Raw genomic sequence first — 15,925 nt, forward strand, 5'->3', positions numbered from 1 at the left:
TCTTGTGTATTTTTTCACAGAAAATCACTCGATATATGAAACAATTATTTAAAACAATTCTTTTTGTTCAATATGGTTTTATATATTAAAAAAATGTTACCAAAGTCCTATATGTTAATTGAAGGAAAGTCAAATAAATGAAAATTTTACAGTAGGTCTGCTGTAGGTCTGCTGTAAGATAGCCAGTAAATTATTTTTGTTTATATTTTAAATAGATACATAATAACCAATATACCAAATAAAGCTGCAGCATTAACAGATTATTAAAACTAATTGGTAAGGATTTACAAAAAATACGTGAGGCAGTGGGAAAATGTGTTGCTGTTTCAGTGCTATGGTTAAGCAGTTGGCACAACTGTGTTCACGACTTCTGCACAGTTGAGAGATACGATTAATATCTCCTCAATCACTTAATTACAGCCATTATTTAAGTTACCTAAAAGAACAACTGTTCAGGTCTTGTACATACAGGAAATATTAGCTGCTGCTAAACCAGCTGAGCAAATATGCTCAGTGGAATTTTATTGTGGTTCACAAAAGGTATAAAGAAGTAGCTTTCAGTATTGTGCTCTAAAATTCACTGAAGTCCATCCGACCATTGAACAAGTTGTGTTTTTACTGCAGTATTAGTGAAAAACTGTGAATGCCGATGGGTACGCAATGTTTCCATCAACAAAAAAAAAAAGGGGAGCACCTGTCTTGCTGTAGGCTTGTGGTTTGGAGCTCTTTGGTGACATGGTCTGATAGGTAGCTGTTGCCATCCCGCACGCGAGGGTGGTCTCTGCCATGGCTGCCACTCGGGTCTGGGAGAGTGTGAGTCACCCTGGGATTCTTTCAGTTGCTTCATAATAAATCAAAGGCATAATTAGGGCTAATTTAGCTAATCGTTGTGAACCGGAGGTAGTCCCATCTGCCCTTCCCCCTGAAAGATTGCCTGGGATGTAAAAGTGTGATCGTTGCGAGACGGAAGGGGGGAGCGATGTGTGCGCTGTCTGCAGATGAAGATCCTCGGAAACCAGGTTTGTCCTTTTTCTGTTATTCACAGTCAAAAAGTCAAAATCTCCATTTTAATGAAGACATTTCAAAGAACAGACGGGCTGAGAAAGATACTATATTTCTTTACATGCTCCTTCCTCTTAAACATGGAAGAGCCCTTAGGCTATAAATTAAAGAGTGTTTTACCCTGTGTAGTTGATCTCAGGCTGCCCAGTAGCAATGAAGAGTTAAAGGAATGGCTTGGTGGTTTCGTGTTTTTCAGTCTGTAGTTATCTAATGTCCCCCTCCTGTCCCGGTTTTGTCAATATTTTACTTTCACCTCAGAACCATAGCAAGTGGGAGGAGAAGTAACTTGAAAGAATGTGATTCAATGCCAGAGATGCATTTTCATGTGGGAACCTTTATAATGCCTTCATGTAAATGACATTCACTATGGAAACCATAAGCGCAGTTATGAGCAGAAAGGTTCATCCTGCGCTCCATGGGAAGGACCCTTTGCTTCTCGCTCTTCCCGGAGAGGGCACGCACGTGTGCCGGGGCTGGGGGAGGCTTCGACCGTCCTCCCCGGCCGGGGCTGCAGGCGAACGGCGCGGGGACCCTGGGAAGCTTGCGGGAGCGTCTCCAGTAATGGCGTGTCCGGAGTCCGTGCAGTTTTACGAATGCATAGGAAATGGGAGCCACCGTAGAGGGTAGTTGTATTTTGCGTTTTTCGTTTTTGCATCATAGGTTGCTCTTTTCTTTTTTTTTTTTTAACTTGGTGTGCTCTCAGGCGTGCTCGCTGACATTCAGTTTCACTGAAGGCTTACTTCTGGAGGGGAAACCTACAACAGAATAGCTTTAAGATGAAAAAACCCTCAGAGTTGTGTTGACAAACCTTCCTGAGCAGTGCAGCACAGTATATGGCACAAAGTACTCCAGTGCATATTTGGAGCAGCAGAGTACACCCGCACAGCAGCCTGGGTCACTGGTGATGCTCGTAGCTTTGCTGGCTGGATTCCAGAGCTGTGGTTCCTAGAGTCCAGGTTTTTTAACCTGGAACAAGAAGAGATGTAGATTGATTTATTTCAAAGGCTTTGTATTTGTAAGCTTTGTTGATGATTCTTATAGAATTTAAAATTGTTCTGCAATTTTTGTTACTACCCCCACCACATTCTTAAAAATTAATTGTCTTGTTGAATAGTGTTTCCCAATCAGCTTGAATTATTGATGTTTTGGTCCTTAGCAGAAGGGCAGTGGTACTTTTCCTCCCATACCACAACCTGTTCAACCCCAGTTTAATGACTTAGATCCCAGTAGCTGTAATAGAATAACAAGACGAAAAAAATGGTAATTATGGCTTATTGAATGGGGCTCAAAATGAAAAATGGCAAATGGACTTCTCTGTAAATCCAGGTTTTAAGAAATCGGTGCTTGATGAATGTTGAAGCAGTTGGTACCTGCTGTTTGGAAGTTAGAGCTCTTAGTGGTCATTGCAAGACAAAGAACTTCCTAGAGGGGAATGCAACATTTCGTAGTATATTTAAATATTTGAAAGTATTTAGCTGAATATATTTTTATTCTTGGCGGCTATCTTGAGCCATTTTTAGAGACTGTGTTTTTTATAAATGTTTTTGAAAGTGAATGAAATAATAACAAAAGTTGAACAATAGTAAATGAATGTCGTCTCATGAATGTGTGTATGGTTGAGTACATGTACGTCTGGATATTTACTAACACGGTACTTATTAAAAAATACAAAGCATCCAGTTTATCTTGTGATAAAATTGTGAGGCAGATCAGGAGGTGACTTGTGACCTTCAGCCTCGTGACTGAAGAGATATTAAACTAAAACTAACTTCTAGACAGTATGTTGATAACCAGGCAGTGTCAGGTGAAGTGCTCTGTCATGCCTCTGTCTGTCGCTTCTTACGTGTCCGAGAAGATGGGCCTTTAGGTTGGGTTCTTTTTTTCCTTTCCATTTTTGCCTGTTACTCATCCTCCTATCTTTCTTTTTCTCTTCTTCCAGAAATAAAATCTTAGTTCAGCCCAGTAGTGACCCATAAATAAACTGTACATTTATTACTGTCACAACCTCTTCGGGACTTGATTTTTAACCAAAAAAATTGCCCAGAAAGTGCAATAGATGTGTTGAAATTGTGGTCAGCTTTTTTTAATTATTATTCTGGCACTGTGAAATCATCAGTCATTTATAGAATATGATTACTTGCAGAACAGCAAATGCTTCTAAATAATTGTATGCAGGTAAACATGCAGACATACATCTCACTGCACGTGTGTGCTGGCCCCTCTTCTAACATGTAGTGCCAACGTTATCTTTCTCTGTCTCCACGTTTATTACTGCTTTGACTCATTCTTCAGACAGATTTGTGGCTTCTGATGTGGATCGGTGGGCTTTTCATAGGGATTAAAAAGCAAATAGCTGCAGTTAGTGTAGCTCGCGTTTGTGTCCTGGATAGAAGTAAGTGTACGTTGGGTGATGAGCGTGCGGCCACTGATGCTGAATGCTGGCAGTCCGCTTGAAGGCAATCAGATTACACTCGGATATTTCATACTAGCAAGTCCTTCCCTTTTCTGTACTGTGCTGCATGTTTTCTGTTCCCTGTTGACTTGCATTCCTTCATTGTCAGTCTTCCTCGGCTCCTTCAATTGCCTCTTTATTTTGCACAGGCTCCCTGACACATCCACCCATGGCACGGCAGGGCGAGCCTGCCCGCACGGCTGCAGCTTTCCTTAGGCCTTCCCTTTTCCATCTGCTTGCTTCCCTTCTACGTCCTACCCAAGGGCTTTCCCACTTCCACTGCACTTGAAACTAGCTGGGGGGATGCCATCTTCCAGCTCTGTCTGCTCCCTTGGCTTTTTTCTTTTTTTTTTTCCTTCTTTTTTCTTTTTTTATTTTTTTTTCCCCTTTCTTCTGGCCTCACGGTATGATTCTCACTGATTTCTGGTGAGTAACTGGCAGTACGGGGGAGTCTACCTGATGATGATGATTTCATTGTGCATCTGATTTGTAATCTATTGCAGAAGTGCCTGCAATGCAGAAGGCTTGATCATGTTATTTAGTGTTAGAAATTTAAAATATGAAAGTACATAAAGCACCGGTTAAATCAAGGTGGCTTGTTGAGCATGTGTATAACTTGCATGGTTTTGGACAATACGGTGTCTTTGGGCAAGCTGTGAAATACGGTGATCTAGGTTAAATTTGGAGTTTTTCAGATTGCCGAATGAGAAGCTGCTAAAATGGCATACGTTTTCTAAACAGGGACAACTTCTCTTAAATTTACCTTCTGTCTGTTGAGCTGTCAGCCATTCTGTCACTGAAGGCTTAGAACTACATTAATGAAAACAAGAGTTTGCTGGATTTCAAAGAAAATGCTATTTTTGTTAAAAATAGCAATCAGACCAAAAGGTTAGACTATCATCAAAGTGTCTGTAAAAATATGCTTAAGACCCCATTCCGTTCTTGCTATCACAAGAGAAGATGACTTGTAAATTGCTTTTCATAAAAGTGAGTTTGATTTAGGGTATTAATAAAATCTAAATTTGTGCATTCTTGCTGTGGGGACTGAAGATTTTAATTTAGTGAAATGCCAGAACAATTTTTTTGTGCTCAGTTTGATGAGTGTTGTGTGAGAATTCCATCTTACTAAATTAGGGCAGACATATATATTACACTGTTTACAAACTGTTATGATTAAAACCTGTTAAATTTCATATTTAATATTCAGTCATCTTTGAGCAAAAAAGTCACCTCGTTTTTGTCTCAGCACTGTTGAATTCTTGTGTTAAAATAGATTAAATTGCAAATGTTAATCTGAATAACTGTGGAAAGTTGTGACCTGGATTTGAAATAGCCATGAGACTACTACAGCAGCAGTAAATCTTCAAGAACGTGTAAGGCTAGCACATGGCAGGGGATATGTCTGATGTGAGAATTAGAGTGCGGGTGGAGGAATAGCCTGAAAACAAAGTCTTGTGCCAATATCGTGTTTTCCTGTTCTAAAAGAATAAAAGTAAGAATTTGTCACTTTACTATAAAGCTGTGTTTTTACAGGCAGCACACAGTAACTTCAAAAAATCTGATTTTAAAATGGTAATCTAAAATTGAAGCTGTATGTAAGAAAGACTGTTTGTGGCACCGAGGCATCTGGGTTCTTAATCCCCATGTGCTTCCTCCGGCGACAGCGATTCCGATCTTTGAAATATGTATGGGAATTGCAGGTGCAGACTTCAGCCTAAAAAACCCGTCAGTCGGAGGAAAAAGTAGATGCTAAATATACTTACCTTTTGTCTTAAGCTTTTTCCTTATGTCCTTAAATGACTGGTTTTTTTTCTCGGCTAAGCCTGGCTTCAGCCCTAGTTCTGGGTACTTTAGAGCCTGATAGCATCAAAAGGTCCTGAGTGTTAGTTGTCAAGCGCTGGCATTGCTGGAATCTTTTATTATCTTACTGCTTTGATTTTCTTCATCTCTCTTACAACATGTCAAATAAGAATGTAGGCGATGTCAGGAGAATATGATAATAGTAATTTTTAAAGCAATGTTTAGACTTAAAAAATAATGTTAAAACAATCACGTTTAAGCAATTCATAATGGAAAAATCAGGGGAAATTAATTGCTAATTAAAAAAAAGTAGATTAAATATTTTCTACGTGCTTATTTGATCCAGTTTGCTGTTCTCTTGTATCTGGATATTTTTGATACAAATTTCTTTTTGCATAAAAGAAAGAAATGAGCTTGCAGATACTGATCCACCTGTGCCCACAAAATAAAATTATCGTGGAGTGCTATACAAAGGTATTATAAGTGTTACAATAGCTATTATTGCAAAGTTGACTATTAGTTCTTTTCAGTTTCTAAAAAATACTAAGATTGTGGGGCTTACGAAGTAAGAGCCTGAAATGCTTTACCTCTCCATTTTTTAAAAGCATTTTAAAAACTGCTTTACAATGAAATGGTAATACCAGCTAGACTATGACTTTGTTGGCTTTATTCACTACAGAGAAGGGGTGATTGGCAGGCTCTGGCATTCGGCTGTCCACAGCTGAACTGCAGGGCTTGAGTTGCGTTGGCAGGGCTGCGCGTAAAAGTTTGTGCCGTGTTTGCCAACTGTGTTCTTGGCTCAAGCTGATGTTACATGTCTCTCGACTCCAAAGCTTGCTCATTTGCCAAATTCTACCTAAAAATGTGTGCTGGAATTCCTAATTAAATAAAACCCTTGATATTTATTTTATGCCTCGGAAAGGCACGCATTCTTTCACAGTAGATGCTGCTTTGGTAGAATACAAATAAAAATTAAAAAAGCCTGAGGTGGATTAAAAAGCTGTAACTGGTATTAGGAGAGAAATTGTCTCTTCCAAACAGATTGGTAGCTTCGGTTCTTTTAGGTATTGAAATTGTGGGACTTTACCAGGTTCTTACCTGAAATTCTTTGCAAACATACATTTTTTGTTTATTCTTCAAGTATTTTGAAAATTGTTCCACTACAAATGATAATTGCAGTCAGTATATAATTTCATTGTTTTTTTCCCGCTATATAGCAATATAGCTACCTTATTGTTGCCGTAAGCTAAAGTTACCAGTTGAATGATAAAGGTATAATTTATGCCAAACCAGTCTAGAAGCTTTTTCAGAAGACTGATAGCAACTGCTTTTATACATATTGCTATGTAAAATGCTTATTAATGTTAGCAGATGTTGCACTTTAATCCCCCAGAATGATTGTTTGGTAGCAGCAGGAGATTTATTAAGCTCGAGTTGTGTGAAATTGTGTGTGCATAAGCTGCTATTTAGATTGTAAAAATGCCATTGAAAACTGTTAAAAAGTTCTAACTGTAATTGGCAGAGAGGTATTAGCTGTTCTAAAAGAAGTATATGTGTACCATTGGCCCTTGTGCTGTAACCTCTTTATCATTTATCTTCTTGTATTAATGTCACTGAATTATTAATTCATGAGCAGGGTTGGATAGGGTGAAGGCACTATTTAAATGTGTGGCACATGTATCCTTATCGCTGGAGACATGAAAAGAGTCATTTTGTGTTATCTATAAAATGGAAAGGACATTTAAAATTTCATTTACGGTAATCCACTTTACTTCCCAGTAAAACACCTAGATTATTGCTACTATAATATAATGTTTTTATTAAAATTTTGTAATCTTTCCACTCTGCTCACTTATAAATATTGTTGATAGACAAATATAGACTTACTTTTTTTCTTTTTACTTGCACATACAGTTCATGAACTGCAGCAGAACATACGAGGGGCAGGGTTTTTTATAAAAAAAAAATTCTTTTTAATTTCTGGTAAAAGAATAGAAAATAAAAGCCATTAAGTATTTGTAATCGTGAAAGGCTAAATAAATTATCATTTAAAATCATAACGTAACCTAATTGAAGAAAAATGTGATTTTTTCCAAAGTAGCAACGTCGTTGTCACATTGAGCTACCAAGACCTATATTATTTAAAAGAAATTGTAAATGCGTGACAGAGAGTTCTTGGTCTTTTTGATGAAACCACAGAATATCATCAGAGGTCATGTTGCTGCAAAAAAATGTGTTAAAAATGTTATCTTAAATTTCATCCATGCTGTATGGATGATTTAAAAAATATTAAAATGTATGGGAAATATAATGTTTTCAGTCACTCCAATGAAAAGAGTTCGTACTTTTGAGTACTTAAAAAAGTATTCATTCTTATTTAAAATTCTTTGAATGAAAGCAATTTAGGGATACTTTGTCCTCAGGTGCTCACTGTGGCTGGCGTGGCAGTGCTGGAGATAACCCATATTCCATTTTGTTTAATAGTTAGAAGATATCACTTCACACTTGCCTTTTCACAGTGCATGGAAAAGGCCTTCACTGTTTCCACAATACATCTTTTTTTTTTTCCTTTCTTTTTTTTTCTGTCTCCCCTGGCCCCTAAGGAAGAGAAAACACTGTGTAGGATGCTAAGGAGAAAAGTTTTAAACAGTGGTACATGCACATAGAAGGAGCCTTTCTGTTGAATTGTAATTTAGAGCTCTTTTTGCTCATAATTTCTCCAGATGTAATCATTATAGTTTTCTGACTTAGCCTTTCTACAAAAAGAATAAAAAATGAACTGAAATAGTTTTCTATTTTTCTGTTACAGTTTGAATAAATAAGAAAGCCCACAGTTAACCCCAATTAAAGGAGTGGTACAGCTCTGATGAATGACTGGTAGTCATTTGGCTGTCTTGCAGAGTTAAGAATAGTCACCTGAATGTTCATTCCTTATTAAATTGTACAAGAAAATACTTTTAACTATAGTTGCACCATTAGATGCCTAGGCAACTCGTACATCTTTACGGAGCCCATCATCCAGTAACAGAATTCTTTGTTTTGTTGCAGAATCAGGCCTTTTCTGAATAGATACTGAAGATTTATTTGCCATATTTATTGCCTATGTTTTGCACATTCTTGATGATGTGCAAGCACGAGTTACATAATTCGGTCGTATATTTGTGTGTAGGTGCAAGGAAGAGAGTTAATGCTGTCTGTGCAGTACTGGCATATATGGCTTCTCACCCTTGAGTTCTTGTTTTCACCATGAACGTGTGTTATGAGAAAAACCAGTTATGAGGGAAGAAAAACAGAGAGTTTGTTGATTTTTATGTCATGATTTTTGAGTTTTCAGCCTTCTAAGTGCTACTGGTATGTAAAATTGGTGAACCTGAAAGATGCGTCTTCTGTCGATGCATGTTTCTTTTTTTGTGCTTAATATACACGCCAAAGTCCTCCAAAGGGTTGGGTAAATTCAGTGAAATTTCTACCTGTAAGTCACACTTACCTGGAGAATCTCTTGTGTGCTTAGAAAGTAGTTAAAGACCATTCTTAGTTGATTATTCTTTCAAAGGTCTCCATCATTTCTTCCCTTCTTGTGTTGTCAAAATTACACATTTTGATGTGACTCATGGCTCAGTGTGGGGTGGTGGCACACAGCACTTCTCAGGTTTCTCTGCAAGATGTCATCCGCTACCTTTTAATAGCTAAATGGTTTGTGAATGGTTTGGAAGTACAGCTTTATGGAATTACTCTTAGAAGTTTGTTTGTTGTTGTTGGGTTTTAGTGGAACTAAAATGTGGTCTTCTGAAGCTCCTGACTATCAGGCTGCTGGTAAGAAAATACTACTCTCTGATCACTGTAGTATTAATTGTGCTTCAGGAAAAGAAGCAAAACTAGTGATAACTTAAGAAAGGGTTATTTGAAAGAAGAAAACCAAAAATGCTTAAGTACAGCATGTTTTAAAACATAATTAAAAAGCATGAATTATTGAAATGGTCTTTCATAAAATGCATTACTGTGATGCTATGGTAAATTTTAATACTTGAAGATATGATGGAAGAAGAGGTATTTAAAAATACCTTTCTTCTGCTGTCTCTCTATTTAGTCACAGTTTTTTCACATTTCTTTGCGTGTTCATCTGATGTATTTTATTCTAGATTACTTCATTGCTCCCAAGAAATCCCTTTTGGTAATATTGATAACTTAATATATGACAGATTTTGGTCATTATTATTTCATTTAGTGGTCATATGTATAGACCAAGACAGAATCTGAATATTGATTCACTGAATGGCTGGTAACAATGATTTATGAGTCAAGGATTCAGTGCAGTGAGCCAAACACAGCAGAGATTACATCTTACGTGCCACCATTGATTTTGTTTCTGATTTCACTGCACAATGATTAGGCCATGGTCTCACAGATGTTAACATTAGAACCATATTCCTCTCTAAGCAAAAGATTTGCCACAAATTACACCCAGTGCGCTGTGTGTATATGTTTGTGCCTTCTGCTTCTGATTTTTTAAAAATGATAAATATTTTTCAGTTACTTTTTAAAGAGTTGGTATTTCTCTGGTAACAGCAAAGGTTTCTGATAGAATTTTTAAAAATAATCAAAAGTGACTTTGCTGCCCACACAAGCTTGTTCTTGAAACTTGAACTGCATCATTTATATTGAATACAGACCACATACATTGATCTTAAATACAACTGATAGAAGGTGGGATGCTTTAAAAAGGATGCTAAAACAGCACCCTCATGAATCTTTTTGATAATATTCCTTGGCACATGCCTAGAAAAGAAGACCTCAGTGCAGTAGTTTCCAGGGGATTGGTGCTACCAAACGGAGGTTTGTCCTTGAATACCAGATGCCGAGGCTGCAGCGCAGCCTCCCCGACCCTGGTTCAGGTTGCAGGTCCAGTGTACTGGGGCGGTACAGCCCCCACTAACCCAGTTGTAGCATGGGTAAAAGTGCTGTAAATGCAGGGGTAAAAATGTGTTCTTGTCTGCTCTTGCCTGTAACTTGATTTTATTTTGGAAGTTAGTAGCCTGTGGGGGTTTTGCTGGTAGGCTCTATGCTGGTCTAATGAGGTTGTCTTGCTTCAGCGTGTCAGCTGTGAAGGGCGTAGCTGAACTCCTGTCCCTGCTTAAGCCCAGTGATGAGCGGTGATAAAGCAGAGCGGGTGCGTTGAAATCCTTGCAGTCAGCTAGAGAAACGCCACATCGCTGCACAGGTACGGACACGTCTGACCACAGTCCCAGGACTTCGTTCTGTTTGTTTTGTTTCTCAGTCTACTTCCACTTCAAACAAGTCCTTGGCTGTGAAAAACACTGGATGGGAGGAAAAAAAAAGAGATCAGCTAAGTGGCATAACAGCTTTGAGAAATACGGGCCTTTGCAAAGCCTTGTCAAGGCTGTCAACAAACAGTTTACTGTCTTACAAGACTGCAGTGTCTTTGGTTGACGTTAGTCTGGTGATTTTTTTTTTTTCCTTGAGGGAAAGGAATGATATCTTCTAATATAAATAGATTATTTTGAGGATTTCTCTTCCGTGAGAAGTTTGAAAAGCCTTTGAATTTTCTTCAGCTGTTACGATTGCTTGTTTTGGTTTGTCATATGGTTCTCGGTGTTTTTTATAGCTACTCATTATTTTCTTGTTTATTTTTGATGTTCATAAAATCTGTCCTACGTAGGTTTGAAAATGAGAGCTATTTGTTTTGCAGTTTAATGAAGAGAATGGCAAACAGCCTCAGACTGTGCCTCTGGTGTCCAAAGTGATCAGCATATTTAACATGCTCAGCGTGACACTAAGATATTACAGCCAATAACGGTTGTAATTGACTTACAGCATCCCTTTCCCTCCCCCTGTTCTTTGGATGCTGGGGATGTATCTTTGAGACCCCATGAAGATGTAGTGACATGGAGGGCAGAAGCGTTAGAAAGGTTTTACCTGCACTGTTTGAGTGGAGGTGGTCTGATGTAGCGGTACGGTGTCGATTCAGGTGAAATACAGGGAATTTGCAATGAGGATTGAGTGACACCTCCCACCCCCACCCCCCGGATTCTGAGCATTTAGCAAAGGCAAAAAAAAAAGAAATTCAGACTTGGCAAAAGGAGAGTGCCTGGAGCCAAAAAAAGCCATTCTTATTAGCGCTAGCAAAGGTTTACTTTGCTGGCTTATTGAATGAAAACTCCCTAGAGTGTCCAGGCTTTATCCTGTGTTAACAAGAAGGGGCAAAGCTGGCTTGTTGGGAAGGGAGCGGCGTGTAACTTGCCTGTAAAACACAAGAGTGAGGCCAAGCCAAACTGGAGTGCTGATGAGAAAGGAAAATCTTCATCTTTTCCCCTCAAATCCTATTTATTTTCCCTGTGAATGATTGCGGTAGACCACTGAGCTGCTGTAGACTGATGGACTAAATTGTGATGTTGCGCTGTTAAAATAGTGTCAGCACACCGTTCAGTGTCATGTCTTGCATAGGTAGGTGTGGTATTTTGAATGATCTGCTGCACTGATGAGCTGGGAACCCAGGCTGGTGTGCGGTGGGCATTTCTGTGGTCATTCTCCATTCAGGGTACATGTTTATTGCGCGCTGTTTCAGGCATTCCTCAAGCATGGGTGTGTCACTTCAGAGCACGGCGCAGCTAAATGCATTGAAGTAATTTTTTTTGTTGCAAGATTGGATGACCTTGGTCAAGTCTTGTTCTTACCGTATTATTCCCTTTCCTGATACTGTATTCCTTCCATGCAACTTGGGAAGAGATGTTTTGGGTTAGAAATCCAGTGTTCAAGGTGACAATTAGTAGGGACTGTTGAATACAGAATTGAAGGTAAGACTCTCTGGTACATTTTAAGCATTGAATTGCTTTCAGTGGAAAATAAGTCTTTGTTAACCAATTTTAGACGGAGCAGAGTTAGCCTTTCCTTTCTTCTTGCAATATGCAACTTGTTTAATTGGAACAGATCAGGCATTGATTGTTTATCATAGGTAGTAGAAGGACGCTAACTAAATCAGCATGGGGTCTTGCTCGTCTTCAGGGTTTTTTTGTAAGATCTTGTAAATTTGAAGATTTTCTACAATCTGGTACTGTAGCGCTAATGCAAAGTTATTAATGTAAGTCAATTTTTGAATAACGGTATTGAAGACTTAGGAATAACTTATATTGGATGCATCTGAAGATATGTTCATTGTTGAAAACTAGAGCTGGGTCTCACTGCAGATAGGTATAAAACTGTAGCTCTTCGACCATAAACAGTATTAGTCTCATTCTAGTATTTTACTAATGTGGCTTAGACAGTTTTACTAATCACACTGCACTAATTAAATTCTTATGTTACAGATTATAGGAAGTTTAACTTTTTTTTTTTTAAATTGGGAAAGCCTCATGGTGGGAAAGCACGTGGACACATGATTTCTCAGGAGACTAAGTAGTCTATTATATTGTATGAATATATATCTACTCACCCTTGCCTCCTCTTCCCCCTCCTTTCCTCTGCAGAGTGTCTCAGATATATTACAGAATTACTTAGTTTCATAAACTGGGTTATGAAAGGCAGTGGGGGTGCTGCATGTGTGGCAAGGTAGGTCATACAGGATTTATAAGAAGGACTGCCTGGGTCCTGCTAGTTCCTTGGCACATATAAGCTGTGCAGCTGTGGCTGATATTCCTTACCTCTCAGTGCCTCATCATCTGTAAAGCTAGTGTAAATTTTATTTCTGTAATAGGGATGTTAAAGCTTGACTAAGGTTGCAAGCACTTCACGGTGTTTCTAAGACTATTTGGAAAATTAAGCATTATATTGTAAAATACGTCAGTGTTAGTCTGAAAGACTTCCAGCTAAAGAAAAACATCCTTGCTTAGCTGGAAAGATCTCTGCGTTCCCCTCTGTCTTAATTGCCTGAAAATCTGGACGGAACAGGAGGGAAAAGGCAGCTCTTGAGCATGCTGTGTCAGTTGTCCGGAAGCTCTTAAAAGACCCTTTCTTGGCTTTTGAAAATAAAACCTTGGGAAGGTTAAACAGAGTAGAGTTGGGATGCGTCAGTCCTTTAGAGGTCTTTCTCTTCAAAGATGAAAGCATTTCAAGGAGCATGCTTGGAGCAGCTTTCTCTTATCTCTGGGGTGCTCTTGAGCAATGTTGCGGGGAGAGGCATGGCCAAGAGTGGCACGTATTCTGCGGCGGTTGTGTTCTGTCTGTAAGAAGTTTCAAAAGTACAGAAGAACAAGGAAGCAAGGCAGGGGCACTAAGAGATTCGGGACTTGGAGCACAGCTTGTGAATACAGTATGAAGAGATGCCCAATACTTTTGCAGTGTACAGGTTTGAACATTAACATTTCCATTACTGATCCAGTCGTCTTCAACAGCACATATGTGAAGAAACTTAACAAGGTGAACCGCTCTTGCTTCCAGCAGAGGGTTGTTTTTTTTTTTTTTCTATGGGAGACTGCAGTATGGCCCAGAGGTAGGGATTTAAGTTACAACTGAAATTTTCTGGCCAGCTTTTATTGCGCTCTGAAATTCAAGCAACCTTTTGCTCTAGGGAGTTTCTTTCTGCCCCACCCACAAGCCCAAGCAGTCAGTGATCCAGGGAAAAGCTTTATTAACGTCTGAGGGGAAATAAGTTATTTGCGCAGGACAGCCACTCGCCGTGGTCTCCTTTTGCTGTTTACAAAGAAGTAACTTAATATGTCTTTTCCTGGTCCTCCTTGTTTGGTTTGGGATTTGTTGTTGTTGTGAGATGCCACTGACAGTCGCCGTACCGCTGATAGATGGATGGTCAGAAGGATGTGGCTGACAGCAGTGTCTATAGCCAGAGTGTTCTCTGGCTCCAGCTCATGTCTGGGTACCTTTTTCAGGATTAGCTTTTGTTATGTTGATGAATAGCTGGTTCAGAACTGCACCGTTCTTTTACTTGGAGCCACACAGAATTTCTCAAATACAGAGGTTGCATTAAAAATTGTTCACTGTGCAGTTGTTAGTTTTTATTCAAAAGAAAAGAAAGAAGCAAACCCAAACCCTGTTACATCAGTTTTCAAACACTGCTTAATTTTTTCTTGCTTTTTTAGAAAAACATGTGTTACTAATAATCCGGTAGGGGCTGGTTAGTTTATTTTAAATTCTTTTTGCAGCAGTACACTGAGTTAAATTCTATGTCTGTAGGCTACAGCAATCTAGCGAGAACAATATCTTGCACAAAGCGCTTAAATTTGTCCTTAAAATATTTTGCATTTATGCTTAGTTGAATAGTTTCTGCTGGTTTTAGTATCACAGAAACATCAATATCCTTTCAGAAACTGTGATTTCTTATTAAAATAGTTAAAATAAGTCAGTTTACAAGGTCAGGAACTCTTAGTCATTTTAAAAAAAAAAAAAGTCTCTGCCATAAATTTTGCAGCTATTTCCTAGAGAGATGTTGGGTACCCCAAGTGGTGCTTTGACTGTAGTTTTTGTTTTTAACACAACCTCCACCTCCCACCCCCCCAATTTAGAAAAAGCCCACAGGGAAGTGATGAGTTTAAGGGGGATAAAGCACAGATATGTTGCTATCCACTTGAAAATGAAAGGAAACGTCTCAAAATCTGTGTGTGCAGTGATCTGTTATGGAAATAATGATAAAACTTGAGTCTCAGGAAGTCAAAATCTTCTGGACAGACTGGGAGCAATCAGAAGGCTGACTTAATTTCACTTTTATCCATTATTGTTCCTCATCTATTCTCTTGGATTATTCTGATTGCTTACTGAAATTATGCTGATTAGTCTGTAGTGTCTGTGAAATAGTTTTATGATTTTTCCTTTGGGTGCTACAGGTAAAAAATTAATCCAAGCTCTTCCCAAGCTTTTAGCTGAACTATCTCCAGGGGTTTTTTGGGATATATCATGGTGGCAATTTTTTCTTCTTTGCTCAGCAGGAGCTCCTTTGCAATTGTAATTTCTGCTGAATGTAGTGCATCCTTTGTGGATTTTTAGATGTATTTTTTTTTAGTTGCAAAATACTCTCAGCCCAGTGTGAAAGATCTAGAGATACAATATGACTGTCTCTTCATAACTGCTTCTGGGTTGTCCTGTAGCAGCTGGTGTATCACCATCTAAATTGAGGGCACATCTTTTACCTTTAGGCACATGGGTCTGTGCCAGGCAGAGCCACACTCTGCCTGTCCTGCACTGAAGCACTCCCTTTGCTATCACATGCTCTTTGTTGAAATGTGTGCGGATAAAAGCGCCTGTGATTGAAGAGCACCTGTCTGTAGTTGGAAATTGGAAAAAGGGTTTGTTTTTATGTATAAATAAATACAAAATCAGTTGGCCTCAGATGTCAGTTCTCTTTCATTTCCCTGTGTGAGAAATCACAAGCACGCTTGTGTTGTGTGAGAGGGATGCCTGCACTGAAGTGGCATCACTCCTCTTAAAGAGGAGCCAAGTAAAGAAGCCTACTTGGCTATTTAATAGTCTCCTATTCTGCCACAGTCACTTGCCTTCACTGAGAGCCAGAGAAATTGTTCCATAATGTTTTCTGTTAATTCCCGTCTTTCTCTCCTGGGGGAAAAAAGTGAGTGTCAGTCTTGTTGCTGTCTGTGTGCTCAGGGAACAAACTTATCATTGATTAATATTAACATTGACTAATATAAAAGG

At 38.8% G+C, this 15,925-nt stretch overlaps 1 protein-coding gene across 27 annotated transcripts in view; it reads left to right on the plus strand.

Annotated features, from left to right (window-relative positions):
• The window catches only part of ADGRL2 (adhesion G protein-coupled receptor L2), a 393,866-nt gene that overhangs the window by 248,450 nt on the left and 129,491 nt on the right, over window positions 1–15,925 (plus strand). The window contains exon 1 of one of the 27 annotated variants that reach the window (XM_069789053.1): window positions 1,005–1,019. The exons of the other annotated variants lie outside the window; for them this stretch is intronic. The gene's annotated coding sequence lies outside the window, so the exon portion shown is untranslated. Of the gene's footprint in view, window positions 1–1,004; window positions 1,020–15,925 lie in introns of those variants that run through there. 27 annotated transcript variants of the gene reach the window in all.

The sequence above is a fragment of the Haliaeetus albicilla genome, chromosome 8 (assembly GCF_947461875.1).
Source record: "Haliaeetus albicilla chromosome 8, bHalAlb1.1, whole genome shotgun sequence".
In the NCBI taxonomy this organism is placed as follows: Eukaryota; Metazoa; Chordata; class Aves; order Accipitriformes; family Accipitridae; genus Haliaeetus; species Haliaeetus albicilla.